Source organism: Castor canadensis, chromosome 17 (assembly GCF_047511655.1).
Source record: "Castor canadensis chromosome 17, mCasCan1.hap1v2, whole genome shotgun sequence".
Taxonomy (NCBI): Eukaryota; Metazoa; Chordata; class Mammalia; order Rodentia; family Castoridae; genus Castor; species Castor canadensis.
In genome coordinates, this window is record NC_133402.1 from 43,388,808 (window position 1) to 43,416,649 (window position 27,842).

A 27,842-nucleotide genomic window follows, 5' to 3' on the forward strand; every position below is an offset into this window, starting at 1 on the left:
GAGAATGACTAAAATTAGAAATTTGACAATACCAAGTGCTGGGGAAGGATGTGGAACAACTGGAAGTATCATGCACCATTTGCAAAGAAGAATGACTTGGAAATCTGTTAACATTTACTAAAGCACATGATCCAATGATTGACTAACTGCTTATTTTCTTAGCTTGTGACATCTTTACTCATGATGGCCCCAACTGGAGATAACCCAGTCACCAACAGGTGCTAAACAAGTTGTGAGTTATATAACCATACAATGGAGTATTACTCAGCAATGAAAAGGAATGAAGCATGAATGCAACAAATGGATGAATGTTGTAGGCAAAATGTTGACCAAGAGAAATCAGATATGAAAGTATATAAATGCTATATGATTGCAGAAATAGGCAATGTTTTCCTATGGTGGTGAAGGCCAGAATTGTGGCTATAATATTTGTACTTGGAGGTGTACTGTCAATACCTTTTTTTTTTTTTTGCAGTTTTATAACTTTATTTCCACTCAGCTGTTAGTTCTCATCTATATTGACTGTCTGCAGATTTTTGAATGTGGTAACAGGAACATAGGTCACCAACGTATAGAGCCTGTTTGGTGAGTCTTCATCCTCATTACGTTTTCTGGATAACCGCAATCAGATACGATACAGGACATTCTTTATTCCTTTAGCCCAGACAGCTTTGTTGAGCCTGGTATCAATGCACACATCTGGAGTCCCCATCTCCTTCATGGCAAATTTCTGGATCTCTTTGAGTGAACGAGAGGCACGCTTCTTAAAGCCCACTCCATGGATCACTTGTGAACGTTGATGGATCACTTGTGAACGTCACCACCTGGTTGATGGCAGAATGGCCCTTCTTCTTCTTGTCACACTTCTTTGTGGGAGCTATTCTACCAGGCCCCAAGTTGGAAAGTAAGAGCTGTCAGTACCTTTTAGGTGTGTTTTACTTGTGGGTGTGCTGTCAGTATGGGGGTATGGGCAGTATAAGGTGCACATTTAGTGAAAGTCAGAGTGCAGTGTGTAAGATCATTAAAGTTCTAATGAATTTGTTAGTTATCAGATGCTACTGCAACACGACGTGAAATATTTGTTCCACAGAATTTCACTGTGCTCTGGCTTGAGGTTTCCATCCTACTTCCTCCTGAAGTCATTTAGAACACACACACACCCCTGGCAGATGGCCCTTAAGGCAAGCTGTGGCTTGCCCAGCGTGTATTGATTTTATTGAGGGCTGGGACCTGGACCAGGGGAAGCTACTGAGGCACTTGCCTCTGGTACAGAATGTAAAAAACTCTCAGGAATCAAGAAAAGCAGTTTTTTGTTTCTTTTTGTGGTGTTGAGGATCGAACCCAGGGCCTTTGCATGCTGAGTTTGCCCTATGCCACTGGGCTACACCCCAGCCCAAGATAAGCAATATTTTAATGAAATAATTTAAAAACTCTTAATGCAAAAAAATCTGTGAATAACAAATATAAAAGTTCAACTAAAGACAGGATCGATATTACTGATTGTTCCTTGAAAAGTCTCAGGCTCCACTATGGCTCCACTTTGGCTGACCTGCAGATTGAGAAAGACCTGACCTGGATCTGTGACCTAAAAAGAGTGAAAGGACAAGGCTGGAAGGACAAAGACCAAACTAGTGATTGATTATGTCTAGGCCTTCAGTTGTATGGACAGAAAAACTATGCTGTCCTGCAGAGAGTTTTCCTCGGTACATTACGCGTTCCAAGAAGGATAAATTTATGATAGTCCTTATTTTTTTTTAGTGCTGGGGTATCACCCAGAACCTCATGAATGCTAGGCAAGTGCTCTACCACTGAGCTGCACCCCCAGCCCTGTAATTGTTGTTTTGCATTTTTGCAGTACAAACTTGTGAGAAAAAGTGGCACTGGCATTATGAATCAAAACATGAAGTTGTCCAGCTTACATGCCTTAGTTATGGCATTAACAAGGAATAAAACACTGTCTTTTAGTGTGTGACAGTGTTTAGCAGTGGAGAAAGTTAATGATTGCCCACCTTTTAGCTACCCGTGTGGTTGCTGTTCATATAATTACCTGGTAGAGGGGACTGGAATTTAGTAATTTGTTAACCTTTTGACTGCATGCTTGCAAACACATGCATGTTGTTGTATATTACCCAGCGTGGGTTTGGAATCTTTGTCTTTTCTTGGTTACAAGATCTCATGTTTCCTATATGCCAAGCTCTTCCTGGTGGTCAGGATGGGTTGCCTGCTGCAAGGAGAGATCCCAACCTGTCTTGCAATTGCTTAGGAGACAGCCCCAGTGCCCAAGGAGTCTCCTGTAGTCACTTTCCAGTGACTTCCTCATAGAGCCAGTGATCCTGCCCTGCGCCATGCTGAGTGCACTTTCTTAAAATGCTCGCAGGCCTTTGAAAGTGTGCTGTGATGGGAAAGTGGTGAGAAACACCAGAGAGGGTTAAAATTTCCCCACTTCTTTGTTTGCCTCCCCACCCCCTTCCCATTCTGCTGTGCTTGGGCCTCTCTTAGCAACAGTCCTCAGTCCCCAGGAAAGGCTCCCTGTCCCCAGACTGCCTCCCCAGACTCCAGCTCCTGGAGGAGCTGTACCTATGCCTAGCACTCACTGGCTTTCCTGACTGTGGAATCCCACGTGTGTAATAGATACAGGGTTCATCAGACTGTTGTGATTGTTAGTTTTGGTAAGTTGTCTCTTTCAAGGACCTGGCCCATGCCATCAGCGTTAATTGTTACAGCAGCCCTCCTGTACGATCTGTAGTGATGCCCCCACCTTTTACTTCTCATCTTTGCCTTTCATGTTAAGAAATGGGTCTGTTCAGTGGAGCTGCTGGATCCCAGTGACAGCTCAGGAAAGGGGTGGGAGTGGTTTCTGGAAGGGAGAATGGAGGCCCTGGAGGAAATAAAGCAAGAGCCTGGGGAGGATGGAGGGTGGAGGGCGGGTCTTCCCCGTTGGCTGGCGGCCTGCTCGCTGGAGGAGCTGGGGAAGGAGCGGTCACGTGGTGTGAGCTCATTAGGCCTAGGACACCAGCTGTGCTATTATTAGGCCTTTTAAAGCCTGTGGCAGATGTTCTTAGGCTGAGTTCCAGCCTTGTTCGCTTCCCACATATGGCCTAATACACTACATGGAAAAAGAGGGACTGTCACAAATAGCTTTTCCATGAATCTCTGTGCTGTTTTGCCCACGAACTTTTTCCTTATCTTTCTCTTTGTTTTTCTCATTGAGTCTCTTCCCGTCTTTGTTTCTCTCCCTGCAGTTTTCTCTTTCTCTCCCTCTGCCTTTGTCTTCTGACTTCATTTCTTTCTTCTCTCTTCCTTTTCTCTTCTTTTCTTTCTCTGTCCTTCTTCCCTTGGCCTTCTGTCTCTCTTCACTCTTTTTTTTCTGTGTCTGCACTCTGCCTGTTCCTCCATCTTCTACTTCCCTTTTTTCTCCCTGGAGGCCCTTTTTATTTAACCCTCTGGGGAACTAGCAAAGGACAGAGTGGGATATAAAGGAAGTTTGCCCAGCTCAGACAAGAAGTGAACTTGGGCTTTTCATAGGAAGTGGGGGGTGAGGTAGGTCAGAGTGTGGTCCTGTGCTGGAGATGTCCTTCACAGGAGCCCTTTTTAATGGCTGGTGAGCTTCCTGCCCTCTGCACTCTGGACACTGGAGCAGCTGTGGTGTGGGACCACTGATGAGCCAGCTAGGGACATGGGGACATGAGGTTTTTGCACACTAATTTGTGTGCTGTTGGCTGCTGCTTGCCTTCCCTGTGCTCCAGTCCTGGGTCCCCTTGATGAACTTGATCAGAAAGCTTCTGTGTGGCCTCCTGTTCCACTCACTACAGTAACCATGTCAGCTTGGAAGGGCAAGGTGGAATCCATATCAGACTGCTTTAACTTACTAAGGTGGGGCTGTGGTGTCTCAGGGTAGGCCATGAAGCTCAGACCACCCCTGCCTCATCAGACAAGTTTCTTGTTATTTATTTATTTCAAAGTGCTGATATTTTGATGTGTTTACATCAATTTTGTAACTGTGACTGAATTACGTGATCGTATTCACATCTGAAAAATAATGAGAAACAATAGAAGCATACATGAGCGGTAATTCTTACCCTAATAATGGTCACAACTGTCAGAAGTATGTTTTAAGAAAAGCTTCTGCAGTCTGGTCATTTTTCTTCAAAAGAAAGTAAATCTATTTCCAAAGCATACTTGTGGACTTAAAAATTGTTCAGTTGTGAAAACAGTTGGGGAAACAGTATTGACATGAGAGATGCTGCCCAGGCAGGTGAATCCAACAGTTCATTTCTCTGTTAATTTGGGAACAGCCATTTCGGTTTCCTGGCTTTTCCTGAAGAAGAAGGGGAATCTTACGGTGGAGCAGTGGCAGCCCTGGCCCTTACACACTCGTGGGTGCCCACAGCACATTTCCACACTGCTTCCCTGTGTGCTTGCTAAGTGCTTCTGCTCAGTACAGAAGTGTCTGTTTCTCCTGGTTCCTGAAATTTTTGGTGCATTAGACGCTAGACTCCCCTTTGGTTGGAGTTGGAGGAGTCCCAGCAGGATGGGGAGCGGTGCCTGGCTGCCCTGGGACCTGCATTGCAATCTGCCAATAACCGCAGCAGTTCAGGTCTTGGGGACAGACTAGAGAGACACCATGGGGTAACAGATGTAGGGTGTTGTGCCAGGTAGTGACTAGGGGAGGGGACAGAGGGACAGCAAAGGTGAGGAGGCTCGGGGTGAGCAGAGACTGAACAGTGCGGAAACATGGAGGCAAAGCTTCCCACACAGAGCAGACACGTGCAGGGGCCTTGGCAAGGCCCTAGGGACAGGACACGCAGAGGTGATCTGAACAACCACATCCCACTGGCTTGCTAGGCCAGGAGGTAAGGAGCTGAGATTTTACTTTGAATATAATCACAAGCTGTTGGAGGATTCCATGCAGGGTAGTGGCATAATTGATTGACTTTTTTTAATGGCCTAGCTTGCTCTGTGGAGAGCCTGGGTAGGTGAGGCAGGGAGGAAGCAGGGACAGGCCGGAGGAGGGGTGGTGGTGTGGCTTAGTGGAAGGTACGATATGTCTGGGTCTGGAGGCTCAGGACAGCTGGCCAGCCATGTGAAGAGCAGGCGGGCGTGCGAGCTCAGCGTGAGGATCTTACATATGTTCTTGATAAATTTGTAAAATCAATGGTTTGCATCACTTAAAGATGGCAGTTTAACAGTAGTTGCAACTTGCTGGTCAGGCTGCTTGGGGGACAGCTGTAATCAGCGTGGTGGCATCCACACTTCAGTTGGAGTTGGAGGGTGGGAAGAGGTGACGGTGCCCCTCCTTTTGGAGCCGAACATTACCTTCCTTGGCAGACGTAAGGAGGTGAACCTCAGGCTTTATCTCAAAGCCATGAGCAGAGGTAACCATTGATCAGATTGCAAAGAGGGAAAGGGTGACGTGCCCCAGAGCACAGTGTCAATGATGGCTGACCATAGTCCTCAGCTGTTGGGTTTTCCAGGTTGCAAGTTGAACAGAAGTCCCGTAGAGGTTCCGGATGCTTTCTCTGGGCGTGTGCAGTGAGTTTGCCAAGGCTGTCTGAGTGCAGTGCTCTGTTTGAAATCTATGGTGTCAAAACTGTTCCGTTGTCAGTATATGGTGGCATTGGGGCGTTTCCACCTTCCTCGTGACCCAGGTGATGGCATGTCCTGTGTCTGCTGGTGACTCAGGGACCAGAGAGATAATAAAAAGATTAAAGAGCTGATGAGAAGCTCATCACCATCAGCCTGGCTCACGTCCACAAGCTGGGATTAGCTTTCCCCAATGGCCTGAGGACCCCACCTGCTTCCTCCTGAGCGGGGGTGGGGAGATGGGGTTTTGAGGGGGAGCTAAGCTAGGAATGTTCTGTAGGTATCCTCCAGAAGTCATGCTGGGCTTCACGGGGGTGAGGACATGGCTGAGGTTACTGCAAAGAACATGGGAAGCTGGGTGCTGGTGGGTCATGCCTGTAATACTAGCTTCTTGGGAGGATTGTGGTTTGAGACCAGCACTGGCAAAAAGTTTGTGAGACCCTATCTCAACCAGTAACTGAGCATGGTGGCATACACCTGTCATTGCAGTTAAGGTGGAAAGTGTAAAATAGGAGGATCTTAGGCCAGCCTGGGCAAAAAGTGAGACCCTATTTCCAAAATAACCAGAGCAGAAAGCGTTGGAGGCGTGGCTCAACTGCCTAGCAAGGGGGAACCCCTGAGTTCAAACTCCTGTACCACCAAAAAGAGTCTGGAGCTGCAGTTAGTTCTGTTGGACTCTGAAGCCAGGCCCAAAGCCACCTGCTCTGGTAGAGCTGGGGGCTGCAGTGGGTGTGGGCGAGTGGGTGTGCTCCGTTCTTGCAGAGGTGTGGTTGCTTTTCAGTCAGGGCACTGGCTCTGTCTTCTCTGAGTCCCATGCTTCCTGCTCCGGGTGGGTTTCCAAGTCTGTGAAGCTCCAAGACTTTTTTGAAATATATTTTTATTTGTCATTGGCGTGTAGTAATTGTACCTATTTATGGGGTGCAGTGTGACATTTCATACATGCATACAATGTCAGAGGATCGAGCAGGATAATTGGGCAATTTGTCATCTCACATTTATTATTTCTTTGTGATGGGGACATTCAAATCCTCTCTACTAGCTCTTTTGAAATAATTCAATTAATTGTCGACCGTAGTTCCTCACGGCACTGCAGAGCTCAGAAGCTTGCCTCCTCCCCAGTCACACCTGCCGCTCACCCTTCCCGGGCTCTGGTACCTTCTGAGGAAATAGATCTTCGTACTTTCCTCAGAAGCTCCAAGATTTTGCTCAAGCCCACTGGGAGTGTGTCAGCCTGGAAAAAGTTTTTCCCAACCCTGGAATTCTTCTAGGCCTTTCCATTATGTCTTACTGACATCCAAATAAATCAAAACAAAGGATTAAGAACCAATGAATGCTGATGGTATGGTGTTAAGAGTTGGCATAAGACTATTGCCCTTTTAATTCTGTGTCATTTTCCCCCTGGACTGTGGCATCAGACGCTTTTGAACCCCCTGAAACAAGTGTGGTGGCTGCCGGTCTCTATAGAATGCTTCATTGTCCTTGGAATTAAATCATTGCTACCTTGTTTGGAAATATGGGAAGGAAGGGGTTTTTCCTGTTGCATTATGAACAATTCAGCTCTTTTTAAAAATATGAATTTGGAACCGGTGTTTCCTTAAAAGCTCGGATTTTGATGTGTTTGTTCTGGAGCTGTTGGCACGTCATACTGTGGGTGCTCATTAGTGGGGCCTGGGTAATTACTGCGGCCTCCCATCCCAGAGTCACAGGAAGCATGCAGGGGCAGCAGGCGCTCATTACTCAGCAGTGGCTGGCCCTCTTTCTTGGGAACACGTGGGAGGCAATTAGAGAACCCTGGCGAGGGACGAGGGACGAGAGAGGGACGAGGGACAGTGGGTGCTGGGCCGTGAGTAATGCAATCTAGCCTGTCTCTCTTCATGCCTCCACTTCTGGGTCCAGCACGCTTAGGGCCTGTGGTCCTGGAAAGTTCATTGCCAGTGAGCGGCAGCTTGTAGAAAGAGGCAGCGCAGCTGCAGCTGCGGGGGTGCCCTTATCTGATGATAAGATAAGATAAGCACTCAGCCAAGGGGACCTCTGAGCTCTGCTCCTTTGGGGCAGGTCACATTCTGTTATTTCATCTTTGCCTTCCTTGCTCTGCTGCCAGGCTCTTGGCCTCTGTCCCTGGACACTGGGGCATTTGGCTCCTGATTACCTTCCCCAAACCTGGCTTCTGATGGCTCACAGCACCTTGGTTACTGGCTGTCTGTCCAGTGGTGGCCTCTCCACCCTGCTGCACCACTGCCTGGTCACAACCTGGATGGTGCCATTTTTTGGAGTCACCTGTTCCACCTTGAGTACGGTCACTGTGCTTGCTGAACTCCAGTTCTCTCTCCTCTGCACATGTTCCTTCCCCACTGATTCTGTCCCTCTGCCTGCCTGGGCATCACCAAGCACCCCAGACCTTTCTTTGTGCACCTGCCAGACCTCTGCCCTGTCTATTGAGAGCTGCTGGAGAAACCATGGAATCACCTGTTAGCCAGCCTGGGTAAGCCCATAGAGCTGGGTTATGGGCTCTGACCATCCTAGATGCTCCAAGAGCCTCCATCCAATGCTTGCCCTTCACTCTTTGTGACCCCCTCAGTGAGCGCCATGACCAGCTTTCATGCTGTCCTCCTACTGAGCCCAGGAGGAACCCTCTTCCTCCTGGGGTGGCTTTGGGTTTTCCTCTGCCTCAGGAGCAGCCCTGGTCCACGAGCCCCTCTCTGTCTCTTCACTCATCTTATCTGTGGATTCCCCACTTCCCATAATGTACTCAGTGCTCTGCCATCTGTCTTTTTTTTTCTTTTTCTTTTTGTTTCTTCTTTTGTTTTTAGTTGTACAGAGGTTCTAATTCAGAGCTTCACGCTTACTAGGCAGGTGCTCTACCACTTGAGGCACACTCCCAGCCCCTTTTGCTTTAGTTTATTTCTTTGGATGGAGTCTCATTTTTGTCCAGGGCTGGACTTGGGCCACAATTGTCCTACCTATGCTTCCTGTGTAGCTGGGATTATAGGCATATACCACCATGCCCAATTTATTTGCTGAGATGGAGGTCAGGCAAGCTTAAACCACGATTTTCTTGATCTCCATCTACTGAGTAGCTGGGATTACAAGTGTGAGCCACCATACCTGGCTCTGTCTTTCTAGATTGTTTATCTTCCCACTAGCTGTAACTTTCCCCTGCTTCACTTGATTCTCACTGAAACGTCCTCTGTTCCTCTCCTGTCCCTGTTGCCAGGGAGTCACCTGAGCACCTGAGTCACCACTCCACCAGCAGTCACACAGTGAACCTGGTGCAAAGTCCATGGAACACCTTCAAGCCTGGCACTCCTAGCCTTGATGGCATAGTCTGCATTACTCTCATTCTTTCCTTCTTGAGTTGCTTGTTTCCCCATATGCTTCTGGGAAACTCCATCCTCCTGTGCTCCTTCTACTCCTCCATCTGGTCTGCCTCTGTGGCCTTGCAGGCTGTATGCTCCTCTATCCCACAAAACCTTTGAAGGCAGGTGTCCTCCAGCTGTGCCCTGGGGACCTGGCCCAGCACACTGCCCTGCTGGTCCTACCAGGCCTGTGCCTTTGTTGTCACCACTGCCTAAGTCTTTGTCCAGGCCTGACTCCTGAGCTCTGGGCCTGTTTGCCCACCTGCTTGCCTGTGTCAGTCAGTTTTCTATCACTAACAAAATACCTGAGACAATCAACTTAAAAAGAGGGAAGGTTGATTTGGACTCACAGTTTTGGAAGTTTCAGTGCCAGTTTGGTTGGCCCATTGTTTTTGGGCCTGTGGTGTGGAGTACATCATGGTGGAACACATGGAGGAGGAAGCCCTTGCCTCATGACCAGAAGGGAAAAAGACAAAAAGAGCAAAGACCACACCACATGTCTCCTTGAGGGCACACCCGCCAGTGAACCAAGACCTCCCACTCAGCCCCACCTGTTAAAGGTTCTGCTGCATCCCAAGCCTTTGACACGGACTTTGGGGGATAGGCAAGACTTTGGGGGACACTCCAGGTCCAAACTAACACTGCCCATTGCACCTGTTCATTTTTTTGGTGCCCAGACCCTGCCTGGCTCGCTACCTCCACCCCCAAAGAAATGGGTCTGTGTGTGTCTGTGTGCCTAGTCACATGGAGGCACCGCTGACTAGGCAGTGAGCCTGCTGTCTAGGCAGGAGCACCATCCCTTCTCCTGCTCCTGCTCTCCTGGTCAGTGGCCTCCCTCGCTGCCCCCCTGCACTGTTGGGTTCTCATGTTTCCTCTTCTCTGCTGCTAAGGTGCCCTTCTAAAGTGCAGGCTGAATCTTCTCACTCACCTGACTCTTGAAACCCGTTCAGAGCTCACTGTGGGGCCAAAGAGACTGCTGCCTCTCCTTCCCTTGCTGAAGCCATTCAGAACCTTTCAGTTTGCTGACTGGACCATGCTTTTCCTCTCTTCTCCAGAACTTTGTCTCCATTGTACCTCTGGTGTAGAGCCCTCCCCCACCCTCAAGCAGTTCTGGCTGCCCAGTGAATTCCTGCTCACCTTTTAGGTCTGACCTGAGCTTGGCTGGGAAGCCTTCTCTGACCATATCTGTGTCAGCAGTATCTGCCACTGCTGTGGCTATTTTTGTCTGCAGCCCCTTGAAGGTAAAGTCTGTGAGAGACTTCATTTGGACAGCTGGAGACTGGTAGGTGGCTGGCCTAGCACCGGCCCTTCCCTTAAAGGGCCATTCTCACTCGAGGTTTAGGGGATGAAGTGGTTGAGGTCAGTACTCTCAACAGATTGTAGGTTCCATGAGGTCTGGGGTTTTATTAGGTTCATTTTCTAGAATATTCTCAGCCCTTGCAGGGCCTCCTAGTAGTGCTGGCACACAGGGTGCTCCATGAAGATTTCTTGAATGGCTAGAGAGCCTTTTGCACTCAGTTTTCATTGTGCTCAAAGCTGTGCTGCTCTCCGCTGCTCTCTGGCACAGTGAGGGGACACAGCTGGCTTTCTCTGCAGCCTCTCTCTCTGTGCACACACCTCACACATCTATGGTCCTTTTAAAATCTAGGCCGTAATCACCAGGGCAGTAAAATAGAATTCCTGGGTCCAGAGACAGCCCTGGTGTTGACTTGTCCACTGAGAAGTCATCGTGTCTTATAGTCTTAAGAATGATGAGTTTATATGACTTTGAACTTCACCTGGCCCATTGCAGCGGCGCTGTGGTCTGTGCAGTCTTGCTCACTGGTTTGTGAGTTCTGTTTCCAGTCTCTGCCCTGCATAGACCAGAAGCCGCTGGAGGTCAGGGCCTCAGCTTCTATGTTTCTTACCACGCTCAGCACCGGCCCAGCGTCTGGCCTGGTGTTCGTTGAATGAATGACAGGCAGGGTACTGGGGCTCTGAGCAGACACACAGTGTCACAGTGGTTGTGGAGAGGAGCATTAATGTTTCACATACAACAGAGGTCACTGTGCCTGAGGCCATTGCTCAGGGGCTGCTGGAGGAGCTCTGGTTTAGGCAGGGAGTTCTCTGTTTCCTCCTCTTCATAGTCCTCCATCTCCTCTTTCTTCTTTCTTCTTTTTTCTTTTTTGAGTCAGAGTCTTGCTTTGTAGCTCAGGCCAGCCTTAAACTTGAGACATTCTCCAGCCTCTGCTTTCCTAGTGCTGGGATTACAGGTGTGTACCACAATGCCTGGCTCATATATTCTTGATACAGCTCTTTATGAGCTACGTGATTTTAGTATTTCCTCCTATAGATTATCTTTTCCCTTTTTTGATGGTTTCATTTGAAGTACAGAAATGTCAGTTTTGATGAAGTCCTGTTTCTCTTTTTTTGGTGACTTGCGCTCTTCTGGGAAATACCGCCTGCTATACGGCCTGGGTGCACTTCCTCCGAGGTTGGTAGTTTCAGCTCTCACACTTAGGCCCGTGGTCCAAGGTAATTCTTGTTTTAAGGATGGCATCTGGCTGTGCAGCACCACTTGGAGAGTGACTCTTCTTTCCACATTGAGTTGTCTTATTAAAAATCAAAGTGACCCTAAAATAAGGATTTATTTTTAGCCCTCAGTTGTGTTCCACTGATCTGTGTATCCTGTGCTGGCATTGCACTGCCTTCATTACTGAACTTGTGTAGGAAGTTTTGAAACAAGGCTCTGTGATGCCTCCAACTTTGGTTTTTATTTTTCTCCAGTACAGGGATTTGAACTCAGGAACTTGTGCTTGCTCGGCAGGCGTTCTACTGCTTGAGCCACTCCCCCAGCCATTCTGCTTTGGTTGTTTTTCAGACAGGGTCTCATGCTTTTGTTTGGGCTGGACTTGGATCTTGATCCCCCTGTCTCTTGCTCCTGAGTAGCTGGGATTACAGCCCTGTTTTTCTTTATCAAAATTGTTTTGGCCATTCTGGGGCCTTATATTTCCATATAGATTTTAAGACTAGCTTGTTACTTTTTATTTAAAAAAAAGGCAGCTGAGATTTTGAGAAGAATTACAGTGAAGATGTAGACCAATTTCAGAAATACTGCCACCTTGATATCTTCGCGTTCCAAGCATTTTATTTTTTGATTCTATTATAAAGGGAACAGCTTTCTTAATTTCACTTAAGCATGGTCATTGCTAGTGTATAGAAACAAAACTGAGTTTGCATATATTAGTTTTGCATCCTGCAGCTTTGCTGCTCTTGTGTATTAGTTTTAACCATGTTTTTGTGGGTTCCTTGGGATTTTCTGTGTAGAGGATTGTGTCACCTGTCATTCTGGTGTGAGTGACTTGTTCGCCTTTGCCGATTGCTCTGACCAGCACGTCAGCACGGTGCTGAGCAGACGGGTGGGCGTCCTGAGCGCAGATGTACTGCATTGAGTTGGGGAAGCTTGCTTCCGTTTCTAACTTGTTGAGTGTTTTATCATGGAAGGGTGTTGAGTTTTTGACCTTTATTTCATTAATGTAGTACACTTGATGAGTTTTTGTATCACTACTTTATTACTTGTTTTTTTGTTTTATTTTTCAGAACCCATTAAATGAAACATTTCTTTTCTCTGAAATAGAGACTTGTGAGAGTAGAAATGGCTTCTGCTTGCAAATTGTTTTTCATTGAACTAAAGTTCTTTGTTCATTTTCTTTTGGAAAGTGATTGCCTCACAGCATAGGTTACAGAAAAGGAATAAAATACTTTTTGATTTTGTGGTGCTGGGGTTTGAACTCAAGGTCTCACACTTGCTACACAGGCACTCCACCACTTGAGCTAGCCCTTTTTTGCTTTAGTTGTTTTTCAGATAGGGTCTCATGCTTTTTAAACCTGGCCTGCCTCAGACTGCAGTCTTCCTACCCATGCCTCCCTCATAGCTGGGATTACAGGCATGAGCCACCACACCCTCCAGGAATGCAGTTCTTTGTGTGGATGGTGAGTGGGCCGCTGCAGTGTCAGTCTGGCCGTGTACTGTGGTCACTGCTGAACTGCTGTCTCTAGTAGTAAGGAGAGTAATAAGCAAGAACTGCTTGTACTATTCCCCTTGTCTCTCTTTTAAAAGGAATAATCCCACATTCTTCCTACTGGAGAATGTTTGCTGCCATACACCAGAAAGATTCTTCTGTGGAATTTGATCCTGAGAGCTCTGACTTTGGAGCTCTTTCTGCTCTCCCCCCTCTTCTGGGGTAAGGATTAGTGAAAGTGCAGTGATCCCAAGCTTAAGCTCAGCTATTGTGGGCTGTGGCAGTAGCCTGGCAACCACTGCATGACCCTCAGCTGTCCTGGGCTCTGTATACCTCTGGTTGCTGGGTCCCCCCCCCTTTCTCTTCCTTTGCCCTCTCCTTGTCGCCCCTCACTTCTTTCCTCCTAGTGCCCTCAGTTCCCTTTCTTCCTTCCCTTCCCCTCTTCCTCCCACTTCTATCCCTCTCCCTTTGTCTTGGGAACCCTTTGTTCCTGCTCTGACCAGGGCTTGCCTTCCCCCACCCCACCACCCTGTGAGCAGACCTCTGTGTTTGTTTCATGGATGTTGTCTTTGGCTTTTCACTTGTACATTTCTCAACTCCAGACCCTCCTTTTCTAACTGGAAGTGCGGAACACAGCACTCCCCAGTTTTCATGGTCATTGACAGGTTCTGTCTGCAGGGTGTGGCCACTTCTGAGCCAGTCCCTGGCTTTGCTCTGGGCTGGTTCTCACTGTGGCCTCTTAGGGTGACAGGAACCCCTCTCCCTTCCCTGAAGGGGTCAGGGTTTGAGTGGGGACAGTACTCTGGCCTCTTAAGAGCACCTAGGGACCTCACAGCTGGCCCGCCTCCTGATGCTTTTAAATGCTTTTAGTTGGTGGGAGGCCTACCTTTATTCTTAAAAATCATTTAAAGAACTTATTAGAAATAAAGCCAAGTGACTCTATGGACAAAGTTTAGTATGTTGGAAACGGGAGCGGGAGGACCTATCCTGTGTAATTCTCCTCTGAGCTCTGGGAGGGCTGTGTTGGAATGAGCAGCGGCTCTCTGACCCACAGTTCTCTCGCCTTGCCCAGCCTGGGTGTCCTTGGCTGGGGCAGAAGCCCTCCTTTGAGGTGGCCCCAGGCCTGGGTTGGCGTAGGTCTTCGACCTGGAAGTGTAAGTCATGGTTTTTGTTCTACTCCAGAGTTTTTTCTGTTTGTTCCTAAGGTCTTTTGGTACTGTCCGTGTCAGGTGGCAGGAGAGATTTTCTCTGCTCAGGAGGCTCCTGCCCTAGGACATGGAGGCTGGCGCTGGAGCCACATGCCAGCTTCCCGCTCGCCAGCCGCCAAGTTGTCCTTAAGTTCCCCGGGGCCAGCCTTCTCCTCTGCAGACCTGTTCTGGGGTGAGGAGGAGGTGAGGTGCCCAGGTTACTTGCTGAGTGGTAAATGCTACCTATTGGTTAGGAAGATTGGGGAGTAAAGGTCATCCTGACCTCACAGCTCTAGTTTTAGAAGCTAGAGCTGCAAAACTGACTCATTTGAAAATAAAACGTGTATCAGCTAATAAAGTTTCTTTATAAAGTTTTAAAAGATTTGTAAAATTAAAAAAAATTATAAAAATCTTTATCAGCTGTGCTTTTAAATTTCTTTTTCTGCAATTCTGGGGTTTGAACTCAGGGCCTCGTGCTTGCTAGGTAGGCTCTGTACCACTGGAGCTACTCCTCCGGCCATTTTTGCTTTAGGTTATTGTTCAGGTAGGATCTTGCTTTTTGCTAGTGCTGGCCTGGACCTATGCCTCCCTCATAGCTGGGATTACAGGCTGGTACTACCACACCCAGCTCATTTTGTTGAGGTGGATCTTGCAAACTCTTTGCCCAAGCTTGCCTGGAGCCTTGATTCTCTCAATCTGCACCTCCCAAGTTGTTGGATTACCATTGCTCCCTGTTCAAGTGTGTGCTTTTTAACGAATTCTTCTTTCATTGGGAAATGCAGCCTGGCAATTTTGAAGTGTGATGATTAAAATTTCTCCAAGTAGAAATCTTGCCTCTGCACACCTGTGCCATGGAGGATGCACCCCTCCCTCTGAGTGCATGCCTTTTCTCTTTATAACCTTATTTAGAAACTAGACTCCCACCTTCCTCTTTGAAGGCGGAATCACAGTGTTTTAATGCTTTTAAATAAAAACAGCACATTCTCTGTGAGGTGGTAGGTGACCATGGGTCTGCTCTGCATGGTGGGAGAACAGTCTTTTGCCTAGTGGTAATGCTTCAAGCCTACCATCAGGTGCGTCTAGAACAGATGTTGGAGAGGGCAAGTTGGGAGCATTTACTGGACTCAAGTTCACTCCCAAGGCGGGGACTTAGACTGGCCGCCTGGAACTTGGGAGTTCAGTGCTTCCCCAGCCTGCAGTTTAGTGATCCTGAGGCAGGGCAGTCAGCTGCCCCCGTTACCGTCACTTGGGTCTTTACTCAGGCCATTGCTGGGGTTTCCCACTAGCATGTGAATGCCATTTAGAAAACATATTTCTTTGAGCTTTCTGGTGGTGTGGACTTTGGATAAGTGAACAATTCAGCATGTGGTACTCATACATCCTGCAGAGAGGCCCTCCTTCGTCCCCTGACAAAGCAGGCCTGCTTGCCTATGTCAGGCCTGCTTTGGAACTGGCAACACTGCTCAGGGTCATGTTGCTGAAGAGCAACAAAGCCGGGGACTTCGGGGTAGCAGATGCCAGATTTGGACTTGAAAGCTCAGTGTCCTTCATAATCAAGCGTTTCTTTCTCTCTCTTTTTTTTTTTTTTTATGTTTTGCAGTGCTGGGAATAGAAGCCAGGGACTAGCACACTGTCAAGGTTCAAGCATTCTGTCACAGAGCTACTTCCCCAGCCTGGGTTTTGACTGAGCAGTTTTTGCAATTTTCTTTCTTTTTGTTGATTTAAATCTGCTCTAGAGCATGTATATAATTTTTGCACCATCCGGGAACTCCTAGAAGACCCTCAGAATGGCTGAGCATGGGTAAGGCGGGAGGAAGCAAGATAGAGTTAGAGGAATGAGGGTCTGGTTGGGTTTTGGGAACGCCTCTGCTGTGTTGCCTGGCTCTTGGGCTTCCATGTGTAGAGAGTTTGTTGGCTCACCTCATAAGGCAGGCGGATAAACACCTGGCGCCTGGGCTCTTGGGCTGCAGTGCCCCAGCTCCTGGGAAGATGGAGTTCAGAGGGGGTCCACAGAGTACTTGAGCCCTGTAAGAGGGTAAGATGGGGGCATGGCTCCAGTGGTAATGTCCCCACAGGTGTGGGGCCCTGAGTTCAAATCCCAGGAAGTACTACCCCCCCCCCCACACACACACGAGGGCGAGATGAGTCATTTTGGGAAGAAGAAATGTACAGGCCCTCCTCCCCAGTACTGACCTCTAATCATAAACCGCTAAACACTAACAGTCACATTTCTGGTGTTAATTCTGTAGCTGTGTCCTCTTCAGGATCTGTATGCTTTTTGGTTCTTGATCCTGATATCTTGAGCTGTGGTGTTTCCTAAAATAACCCCTGGTTTGTTAGGATTGCCTTGATTTTTGTTTAGTTTTCAAGGGGTGATGGAAAATAAAACATTTTGATCAAAAATGAAGACGATGTGTACACCTCACCTAATTCAGGATACTTTACTATTTGGTAATTAAATTCGTTCTTTAGGTTAAGCACAGTCAAGATATTAGATTATGCTTTTGAAAAGGCAAAGCAGTTTGTGATAGAGGGGTGAACTTAAAGCACACAGCATGCATCAGCGGCATTGTCGCAGTGAAATGCTTTGTACTGTTAATGTATGCTAATGAAACAGTAAAAGATGCTGGTTATTGTGTATCTGAGTCACCCTCACAAAAGCTCATCTTTCAGCACCTCTGAAAGTAGAAAACGGACTTCTTTAACATTTATTTTTACACATTTTTGTTTTCTTTTTGTTTGAGACAGGGTCTTGCTAGGTAGCCCAGACAGGCCTCAAACTTGCAATCCTCTTGCCTCAGCCTTCTGAGTGCTGGGATTACAGATGTGCACCACTGTGCCTGGCTTGCTTTTGCTTATATTCCATCCCTCAGTTCTGAGTTTGGCATTGCTCAGGTAAACTAGCAAGAAAAGAAGGACGGTAGAAGCTCTGGCACTCTCAGTTTGGAAAATTAGCCCATACATACCTATAGAAATCTTTTTTGCTGTCGGCATTTTTTGCATAGGGTCTTGTGTTTTTATCTAGGCCTGGCCTTGGGACCTCAATCCTCCTACTTCTGCCTCCCACATAGCTGGGATTACAGGCGTGAGCCTCCACCTAGCTTTGGCTTTATTGTTAAATAATTAATTTTCATCATGATAGTAATGTGTATAGCTTTTTAAATAACCTGTTTCTTATAAAATCACACACAGACACAGACAACAACATAAAACAGCATGTAAGATGGTAGTTGTAAGAGAAACACCTCTCCAGGTCAGGAAATAGAACTTTGCCAGCCCCCTCCAAAGCCCCTGGCTCCCCTTCTCCCTGCAAGAGCAGCTGTTTCCTTTTAGCAGCATCACTGGGTCCCCCGAAGTTTTGTCTGTTTTTAAAGAGCTTGATAGATATTTTAAGACTCTTTGAATCTGCAGGATCCCCTCTGTTGTCTTCTTTTCCTAATGATGTTATCTGTTGAAGAACCGGCCAAGTAACTTAACCTCTTGTGTGTGCGCTCAGTGCAGCTCAGCATGGCTGACAGTCCGGTGGCTTCCAAGCTAGGCCCATGTACCTGGTGTTTAAAGTGTCCCTTCACATCAGGAGCCAGTGAAGACAGTTGTCATTTCCACGTTGCACCTGATCAATCCTCGGTCTTGTTCTGTTTCTAACTTCTGGCTGTTTCCTCTGATATTTGCCTCTGTGGTTGTAAATTATACCCTGGCATGAGGGGCATTGTTTTGTTTCTGTTCCCATGTGTGGTTAGTAGTTGGCACAGGTTTAGAACTCCAGGGTGAAATGACCTAAGGGCCAGCCTCAGGCTCTGTCATCTTCAACTCTAGTGTTGTTAAGTCCTTTACAGTCATGGTCTCTGATCCTTTTTGCCATTCAGATTTTTCTCTGGAAGGTTTTAGAAACTTAGGAAATTTCAGGGTGCTCCCTGGGACTTTTAAAAATTCATTATGACAGGAGTTCCCTGGGCCCTTTCCATCTAGAAGTTCACGTTCTTTAGTTCCAGAAGAGTTTCTTGCATCATTTCTTTAGTAATTTCCTCCTGCCATTTTTCCTCTTTTCTCATCTGGAGTTCCTCTGGGGTTGACCTCTGTCTTCCTGATCTTTTCTTCTATTCTGAATCTCATTCTTTGATTTCCTCAGCTGTATCCTTAGTTCTTGTACTTAGTTATCTTATTTTTTTCAAGATAGGGTCTCGAACTATTTGCCTAGGCTGGCTTCAAACTGCAATCCTCCTGATCTCTTCCTTCTGGGTAGCTAGGATTATAGACGTGAGCCACCAGTTCCTGGCTAGTTTTTCAGTTTTTAAAGTTCAATTTTCATTTTCCTATGTCTTCCAAAAGTCCCTCTGTTTTTTTTTTTTTCCCTTATTTTCTGGATGCAGGGGCTTTTGTCTCTGAAGGCATTCATGGTAATTTTTTGAAGTTTTCTTCTGTCCCCTACATTGTCCCTGTTCCCATTTTTCTGTTTCCTTTGGGGTGTGTCTGCTGGGCTCTGCTACCCACACCTGAGGGGCTGGTCAGAGCTGTGTGTGCAGAACCTGCAGGGTTTGTGGCTGATGAGGCACTCAGCCTTCTTTGCTGGGGACTCTGTGACTGTTGTATTTCTTTTTCTCTTGAACTGGTGACCTCCCAAAGGGCATCCCTCCAGTCTCCTGCCTGGCTGTGTGCTGCTGTTTTGCCAGTTGAGTTGGGCCAGGGAGCTGGGGTGAGAGGGGGACAAGGGGATCTCCCATGCTAAATAAATAGATTTGCACTTAGTCCTGGTTTTAGAACATTCTCAGTCCTGCCCATTTGTATGTTTGTATTTATTTATTTAGTGGTGCTGAGGAACAATTTCCAGGACCTTGGACATCCTAGGCAAGTGCTATACCTCTGGGCCACACCCCCAGACCTGTCTGTTTTTTTTTTTTTAAAGAGATTATATAAGGATATATTCATTGTACAGGGGTGATTCATTGTGGCAGTTCCTAATAGGCTCACATTGTACATCGGTTAGCTCTCCCCCACCATCTCTCCCCTTGACCCCTCCCCCTCCACTTAAAGCAATTGCAAGAGGTTTCATTTTTCTGTTTTGTGTAAGTATATGAAGTTCGTCAGTCATATTCCCTCACCTTGATATCTTGCTCTCCTTCGTTCACCTTCCTGCTCCTACTAGTACCCCCCTACACTGTACCTATTTTACAGTGCTGTCCTTATTAATTTCTAAGTCAATGTTCAAAGGGGTTTCTTGATGTGTCTCTGCTGAGGGTACACTTTACTTTTGTCAGTTCAGCCCCTTCCATTGCTCTCCCTTATCCCTTCCCTCCCAACCCCCCATTTTTCAACACCTTTCAGTACAAATCCTTGTATCCTCTACCTTCACAGATGTTATGTATTACAATGTTGCTGATGCTCTGTCATTCCCTTTTCCTTTCCCTCCTTCCCCAAGTTCTATAGTATAGTGTAGAAGTCTTGGCTTCTTCTGTACCCAGTGTCCAGGAAGGTGAAGAGGACATTGACATGCTGGGATGGGGTCACAGTGCTCCTTTAAATGAGATTTTGGCTCCATTTTTTAACTGTGAGCCTGATACCCCCCTCTCTATCCCACAGCACACTCTCCCTCCTGTCCTGAGGCTTCCTGTTTCATTGAGGCAGTGAAGACTTTGTCCACCTGCTTTTCATTTTCCAAAGTTGGTCAAAAGTTTTCATCCTCTCTCGTATTCCATTTCCTCTGTCCTGGTGGATTTGTTCCCTCTTTGTAAAACTTCCCGTCTCTGAGATGTAAGGGAGTAAAGCCGCAGGTCCTGGCTGACTGTATTCTGAAGGGAAGTTTTTCTTTTTGTGCACAGAGAAGCTGACATTGTACCTTTAGTCCAGTTTCATGGCAACTGGCAGCCTTTGCCTTTTCCAAGGTGGCCATGGGAGCCACAGGCCTGGGCCCAAGACATCATGGGAAGTCCCATTGATACCTGTCCTCATCAGAGGCCCCCATGACTCTCACCGCCTTCTAGAGCTCCTGTGAAGGCAAGGGTGGTGCAGAACTTTCACTGGCCTTTTTTGTGGTGATTTAGCAGGGAGCCTCTGTCTGTGCCTAACACAGGTAGGAAGTCAGGTAGGAAGACAGGTGGAACCCTTGCCTTCCTGCTTTCAACCAAGATGGGAGCATTAATCCTGTGCAATGATCAGGTGGTCCCTTGGTGGGGATATCCCCTTTGTCTGAAGCTTTGTCTCCAGCCAGGCCCCCTCTGCTGTGCTTTTCCTTGCTTTGGTTTTGCTGTCTGACTTGAGCAGCTGAGGGTCCATTTCATGGCCCTCTGCCTGCGTGAACTGACCTTCAAAGGCCCATAGAGCAGAGTAGCCACTTGGATGATGAGCCATTATGAGAGAGGACAGGAGGCTTATGGGTGGTGTATATGTGACCTCAGAAATTGGGAGCCCTCTGTCCTTTTAAGTCATGAAAGATGGTGGACTTCTGCCTGGTTGCTTCATCCTCAATTCCCAGAACACAGTCCTGGTGGCTGTCCAAATGTGTGTGACTGAGATGGCTTTCCTTAGACCTCTCCCCATTTTAGTCCCATTCTCTGTTTCCCAGTGATACCCCATGACTCATTTGGAAGCCTGTTGTGATTTGAAGCTGTGAGGTAGGAGCTTAGCATGTGTTCAGCCTTTGAAGGATTACATTTTCAGACTCTATCAGATGGAAGGAGTCATTAGTGCTATTCAGACAGACAATGAATTTAAAGATGATAAAAAACTAAGCCCTTCTGGTAGGCCTAGAGGAGGTACACTGCCAGCCCTGTGCTGAAGTTCAGCCTATCAGTCTTAACATGTGTGTGACTGGTTTAGTGCAGTTGCTTCAGTAAGGGCCAGCCAGCACCATCAGCACCACCGGGGAGCTGGTCTAAAATGCAGATTCTTGGGCTCCGCTCCAGCAATCTGTGTGGTGACAGCCTTCCAGGAAGTTCTGCTGCACACTAACTGGGTTCTATGATCTTGCAGAAGTTAAACCCTCTGGGTTAGTGGTCCCTCCCCACAGAGCCTGGCAGGAGGGGGCGGTAATGTCACTTGAGGCTTCCCCAGGGAATCATCCCTCCAGCATCACTGCTTAAGGCCTGGATGCCTTTGTTGAGTGGATTCAGCCTCTTATTTTGTGAAGTGGCCAACTGGACCAAAAATCACTTGTGTTCTTGAGGTCTGTGTTGGATGCTAGTGATAAAGAGCATTTGGCACCCCAGTTTCCTTCAGTTTCTGTTCTGTGTGAGAGTGTGTGGGATGTGTGTTTAACCCAGCCGGGATCACACTGCACATTCTTCCACGCTATGCCCTCCCCACCTCTATCATGGAAGGATCCTGGGCACTGCAGCGTCAAGGACTGAAGCGATGAGGGGCCTCGGGATTGAGTTCTGGCTATCTTGCCTTGAGAACGGTGTCCTCGAGAAGGCACTTCCCATGGCATCTGAGGTTGTTGGTGCTCTGGGCTCATCTTCACCTCTGGTGAGGGGACAAGCAGGGGAGCCATCTGACCAGTCCCTTGATTGCCATTTAGATTGCCTGACTCTGCAAGCCTGCTGAATGTTGCTTTTTCATGTGCGGCCTGGGGTAACTACGGCTGATTTTGCTCTCCAAACAATGGCTGGTTTCATGAGCTCTTGCTTCTCCCAGGCAGTGGCCCACACAATGAAAGCCTTTCTTTTCCCTCTGTGTAAGCTGCTGGACCTTATGGATTCTGTCTAGTTGACTTTAGTCTAAGGTTTGCAGTTTGAGTGGTGTGAGAGCTGAGCTGGGGCCTTTTTGTGTGAAGAAAAAGAAAAGGGAGATGATGACCCATCCCCTTCCCCATGAAAAAAGAAGATACTCTATGAGAAAAAGCCACAGTCAGACTTGCGGACCAGGGTGCAACAAAGGAGGAGCTAAAAGAGGACCCTTGGGACAGGTGGCTGCTCTGTGGGGAGGATGAGGAGCTCCTCTTTTAGGAAGCTTGGTTCCTTCTCCGTGTGCCCTCTTCATCTCAAATGTCAGCTGGAGATGTCCTTATGTGAGGAGCCACTGCCTCCCACTCCTGCTCCAGGACCAAGGCCCAGAGGCCAAGGCTTTGCTGACCCTGCCTGACTTGCTGGGCAGGTGGGATAGACCTGAACTGGCCCACGTGCAGAGATGTCCAAATCCACGCACATTCTGTCCTCTCTCCCAAAGAAAAATGAAATCCCAGGCTCCATCTGCCAAGGGTATGAAGGACTGAAGTCCAGACTGTTGCAAGCCTAGAGACCCTATTTGAATAATAACTAAAGCAAGATGGCTGGTGGTATAATTCAAGTGGTAGAGTGTCTGCCTAGCAAGCGCAAGTCCCTGAGTTCAAATCCTAGTACTGCAAAACAAAACAAACAAATAATAATACTACTATGAACATTTTGGGATAAGGTTTTATGTTTTTGCTCCTCTTGGTATGAGATACATGTTACATGGTAACTATTTTTGCCTTGTGAGGAGTGGCCGGTCTGTTTTCCAAGTGACTGTACCATTGGCACTCTCACCAGCATGCGCCAGAGTCTGTGTCCTTCCCAACCCGGTGATTGTCTGTCTTACTAACCACAGACTTCCTCCTGGTGGGAGGTTTCATCTCATCATGATTTGATTTGCATTTCCCTGGTGGACAGCGATCATGTACACCTTTTCCTGTGCTCATTTGCTTTTGAAATTATTTCAATTGAAATATATCTTGAATAAATATCCTTAAAGTATTCTTAAAATACCTCTGTCTAAACAGAAATGTACTCTTTTCTATCATTGATTTTTAAATTATATTGAATAAGTCTTTTAACTGATAATATTTTACCCAGGTGAATATTAGGAATTCTAAAATTAAAGGCATTCTTTTTTATTCTGTTCATTCAGAAATCTAGGAAAAAGTTAAAAATTCTCAGCTTTCAAAATACTGTTTGAAATGCAACATTTAAGTATGTCTTTTTTCAGATCTTAAGCTTTCAGTGTGTGGCCTGTAAGAACACAGTGTTGAGTAGTTGTTAATAACTTTTGAAATTTGGAGACCTTTCTCTTTTTTCCAACTCTGATTGCCAGCATAGACTGCTCTACAACCTTTTAATACTTTTTAAGCTTGGCCTTTCCATTCACAATGCTAGGGTTTTAAAAATCAAATTCTTGTGTGAGAGACAAAGTAAAGTACCAAAATTGCCTCAGAGGAGCCAGTTTTATATGGATTTGAACCAATTTGTAACCTGAGTCCCACACAGCTGCTATTAATAGGCCAGGGGCCTGTCCAAGGGCACTTTGGGTGGACCCACCCATCAGGATGACCAACATCCTGGTGGGTGACATCATGAGGAGGGAACTAGGCCACTGGAGCATTTAAAATCATGGTATTTAGACCACCTGTGCCATTCAGTGCTACCTTGAGTACGAGGGAAGATGGGATATTCTGATGTAAGTACAGCCGTCCTTAAGTCCCTGGCTCAGTGCACGTGTTTTCTCCAGAGACTGAGGGCAGCCCACAGTGGCACTTCTGGAATGAATGAGTGAGTGAGTGAAAGATGGAGCAGCAGAGACCGATTCTAATCCCTTCTCCATCCGCTGCACCACACTTCTCCTTCCTGGGGAAGCCAGACTTTGTCACACTCTCAGCCTCCTGTGCTCACTGCAGGGCTGAGGAGTTGGAGGCGGGAGTGGCTGTCGCTTGGTCCACCCTGCTCTTTTCCCCAGATGTTGGCAGGACTACAGGTGACACTGTATCTGGTGCCTCTCTGGTGATCCGAGGAGAACCTGCTGGTAGGTGGACACTGGTCACTGCTGGAGGCCAGGCAGGAAGGGAGGGGTGGACTTGGATGGTAGGGCTGGCTCCTTCCTGGGCAGGCCATAAAGTGTCCTGCAACCTTGAGAGCTCACCCTGGTTCACCTGCTACCCAGCCCACACCTTGTTTATTTGCTTGTGTTCTTGTTTAAATAAAGCAGAGAATAGAACCAACCGGAAAGAAAAGATCATTTTAAAAGCCAATAAAACAGAACATGTCATTCTATGAGCTTCCTTTTAAGGCTGAGCTCAGGCTTCACTTCCTCCTTCCCACCCTCGCAGAGCTGTCCTTTGCCCATGGCAGAACACTGGCAGTTTGCTCTCTTCTGGCCTGGCTTATGTGACTCCACTGCGCTGCCACAGCGGTGGATGTGGCTTGGGGAATTGTACCTCCATGGTGCACCCAGGGCTGTGTGGACACTAGCTGAGATAGGCTTATTTGTAGCTCTGCTTAATCCCCTTGCTCTTTATTCCAACTTTTAAAGTCACCCCAATCTGTCTCTTGGCGAGGCAGGGGTCTCCCCTAACTCCAGGGTGGCCTTGCCCATTGTTTTTTGGGCCATTTGTGTTGCTGGGGTTAACTTGCTCACCCCACTCCGAATCTGGGGGAGTCTGGCCTGTCTGTATTTAAATGATTGTTTGACTCAGCCATTCCACATGTGGGCACCTGTCCTTTGCCTTCAGGAATGCACAAAGCAGAGATACTCACCACAGTACATGGCAAAACATTTAAACCGTCTAAATTACCATCATGGTGATGGGTAAGTGCACTGGTGAAAGTCAGAGACTATTTACAAACAGTGATAGGGACCAGTCTCAGGTCACTGTTGAGTGACAAGAACAGGGCATTGACTGCACGTGCAGCATGCCACCTTTCATGTTAAGGAAATGTGGCTCTCCATGTGGCATCAGAAGTTGAGATGCCACAGATATAAGACTTGCCACTGCTCTTTGTACCTCTAAGAAAAAAAATAATGGTAAGTAAGGGACCAGTGACTCTAAGAAACACCTTGATTTCAGGGATTTGAAATGTGAAACACCATATATCTTCCAGACTTACTCTTTGCCCTCTGCCCTCTGCCCTTTGTGCTGTGACTTTAAGAGGAAGGACACATTTTTCAAATTTAAAAGAAATCTGCGTGTGTGTGTGTGTGTATTGTGTGTATGTATGAGTGTGTATTGTGTGTGTATTGTATGAGTGTATGTGTGTGTGTGAGTGTATTGTTTGCGTATATGTGTATTGTGTATGTATGTGTGTGTGTGTGTGTGCTTGTACATGTGTATATGTGTGTGTGGCTGTATTTATATACATATCCATCTGTGCATGTATGTGATATGAGTAGGCCTTGGACGTCAGGGAACTTTCACGACTACTGTGTCTACAGACTAACCCCAGGATGGGGTTAACTATTTGGAAAGATACCAGTGTGCCATCACCATGGACCTTTCTGGTGTTCTTTGTGGATTCTGATGAGATCTTGAGAATGGTGGCAGGGTGAGGATTGTGGCCGGCTTCCACCTGGGCCTGTCAGCTGACCTCAGCCATTTTCTGTTTTCCTTTTGGGTATTTCTGTGAATTTTCCTAAAGAGTATATGTGATGACTCACGCATAATTTTCTTTAATATTTGTATTGTCTGAAAAACCATCTCAAAAAATTTGTTATTTTCTAGGAAAAAAATTAAGTGATTTTTAGAGTGTTTCTTTTTTTAGAGTGTTTCAGAGAATAGCTAGCTGTGGTGTAGACAAGGTGTTGGGGCACTCCCTTCTTGTCGTGGCTTCACCATTTACTATTGCAGTTCCTCCTCTGTGAGACGGGAATGATAGTGCAGTCCCTTTTACTTCACAGGGTTGGGGGATGAATGAGATAATTTACATAAAGGACTCATACTCAGTAGAATGGACAGGGTTTATGCATATAGCAGTGATTCAGAGTGTTTGGTTGAGATTTATATATATATATATTTTTTTCTGCAGCAGAACTGCCCTTTATTTTCTCACCCATTCCAGAGAACCAGGTCAGGAAGACAGATGGGGCCAGCCCATAGATGGCAAGAGACAAGGCTGGGAGGACACTGGGGGAGCGGGGATGGCAGGTAGACACACCGGAGTTCTGAAGAACACAGAAGAGGCCATTGTCCAGTTACTTCTTATGAAGTATTTATTTAAATCTTGAGTTCACCATTACTCCCAAATGAAATAAAACTGATTTCCAGGGCCCTTAAAATGATAAAGGGCATCAAAGGGCATGCCTCCCTGTGGCCCGTTTGCATTGGGAGTATTGGGGCAGGGCAGCTTTGACACTGTGGTGGTGGCTGGGGTAGTGCTGGAGTGAGTGGGGAGGCCTCTCTAGCCATGGCCTCCTCCAGCAGCTCACTGGTTCAGAGTCGAGGTGTGTCATTGAGAATAAGCCTTATGTGCTCATTCTCACATCAGTGTTACACCTGCTTGTCGGGAGTTTGGCATTCCCATTGGGAAACTCATTGCCTTCATGTCAGGGCTACATCAACTGATCTTCATGGGGTTTAGTGACTTATGCTGAAGGTCCCTATGAAAACTGGAATGGTAGGCTTCAGACCTTCAAGTTGACCTAAAGTTTGTTGCATTCTTTAAACTCTCACTATGAAGTCATTTTTGGTTTATAGAAGAGATGCAGAGAGAGTAGAGAGTTCCCATGCCCCCTTGACCCAGCTTCCCCCAGTGTTAACATGCAACATAACTATCAGCCTCAGGTTTTCAAGGGTGATGGGTTTGTGTTTGCACAGGCATGCACACATACACACACACACACACACACACACACACACACACACGCATACACTTGCAGTGCAAGGCAGGCAGCGCTGGTATCTGCCAATCCTGTGAATGCTCGCCATACTTATACCTCCTGGGTACAGAATGGCCTGTGGCTGAGACCAAAACAGCTAAGGAGCTACTTTGAAGGCTGAGCTCCAAAGCAGGAGCTAGGGAGAGGGCAGTCAGCTGTCTGGAGAGCTCTGGGACCATGTGAAGTCAGCGGCACTTGAACTTTATTTAGTAGATGATTGGCCTAAGATACTTAATATAGACATCCCAGCTCTCATGTGAGAATTCCATTCTGCTCAAGTACAAATACAAGGGAATTTGGGAACGCTTCCTTTGCTTGTGCTATGCCAAGCTATCTCACTTCTTTCCCATCTTCTTTGTGAATCAGAAATCAACAAAAATACCAGTTTGTTAATTGTGAATCAGGAGCGGCAGACGCCCCCCCCCACCCCCCAGTCCATGTGCCTGGATTTAGCTTTATTCAGTAGTACTTTGCTTTGGAAGTAGTCCAGGTGACTTTGGAAGGGAATAGTAGCAACAAATGATGACAGTCTTTGGCACTCACTCTGGAGCTTAGGAGGGAACCCACACCTTTTTAGGGTGTTGTTGACACCATCCTTCCAGAATGCAGCTGTCTCTGGTGGTGGTGGTGGACAGCTGCTCCTGGCCAGGGCTGGAGGAGTCCTCATGGCGGAGAGCAATCCTGCTTGTGTGTGCAGCAGGAATCCTGCCACATGCAGGGTTTGGCGGGGGGCAGGTCACTCAGCATGTGCTGTGTCCAAGTTCCTGAGGACAAATTGGAATTTTCTTGTGGCATCTCCTTTTCTGTTCTTGTGATACTGGTATTATAAAGAGATATATAATAAATATATCTAATAATATATTATATTGTATTATATAAATAAAATGCCCTAATGCTTTTAACTCCATTTGGCTGAAGATACATTTAACATTTTTTTGAGCAACTTTTTTCTACTAGGTTCAATTTCAGAAAGATAAAGTTTGTACTCACATGTTAAAAAAAAATCCAGTTGTGCTTTTAGCATTAGAAGAAAGTGTTCACGTCAGAACTCTTTTTTTCTTCAACTTTAGGAAGCTGTAAAGCAGCTTACATACAGAATGATTACACTGCTATGCTTCTGA

At 46.9% G+C, this 27,842-nt stretch overlaps 1 protein-coding gene and 1 pseudogene across 1 annotated transcript in view; one reads left to right on the forward strand and one right to left on the reverse strand.

The window, feature by feature from the left end:
* The window catches only part of Trak1 (trafficking kinesin protein 1), a 172,595-nt gene that overhangs the window by 10,897 nt on the left and 133,856 nt on the right, over positions 1-27,842 (forward strand). The window lies entirely within an intron of this gene.
* Positions 356-27,388, reverse strand: LOC109703218 (large ribosomal subunit protein eL31-like; annotated as a pseudogene).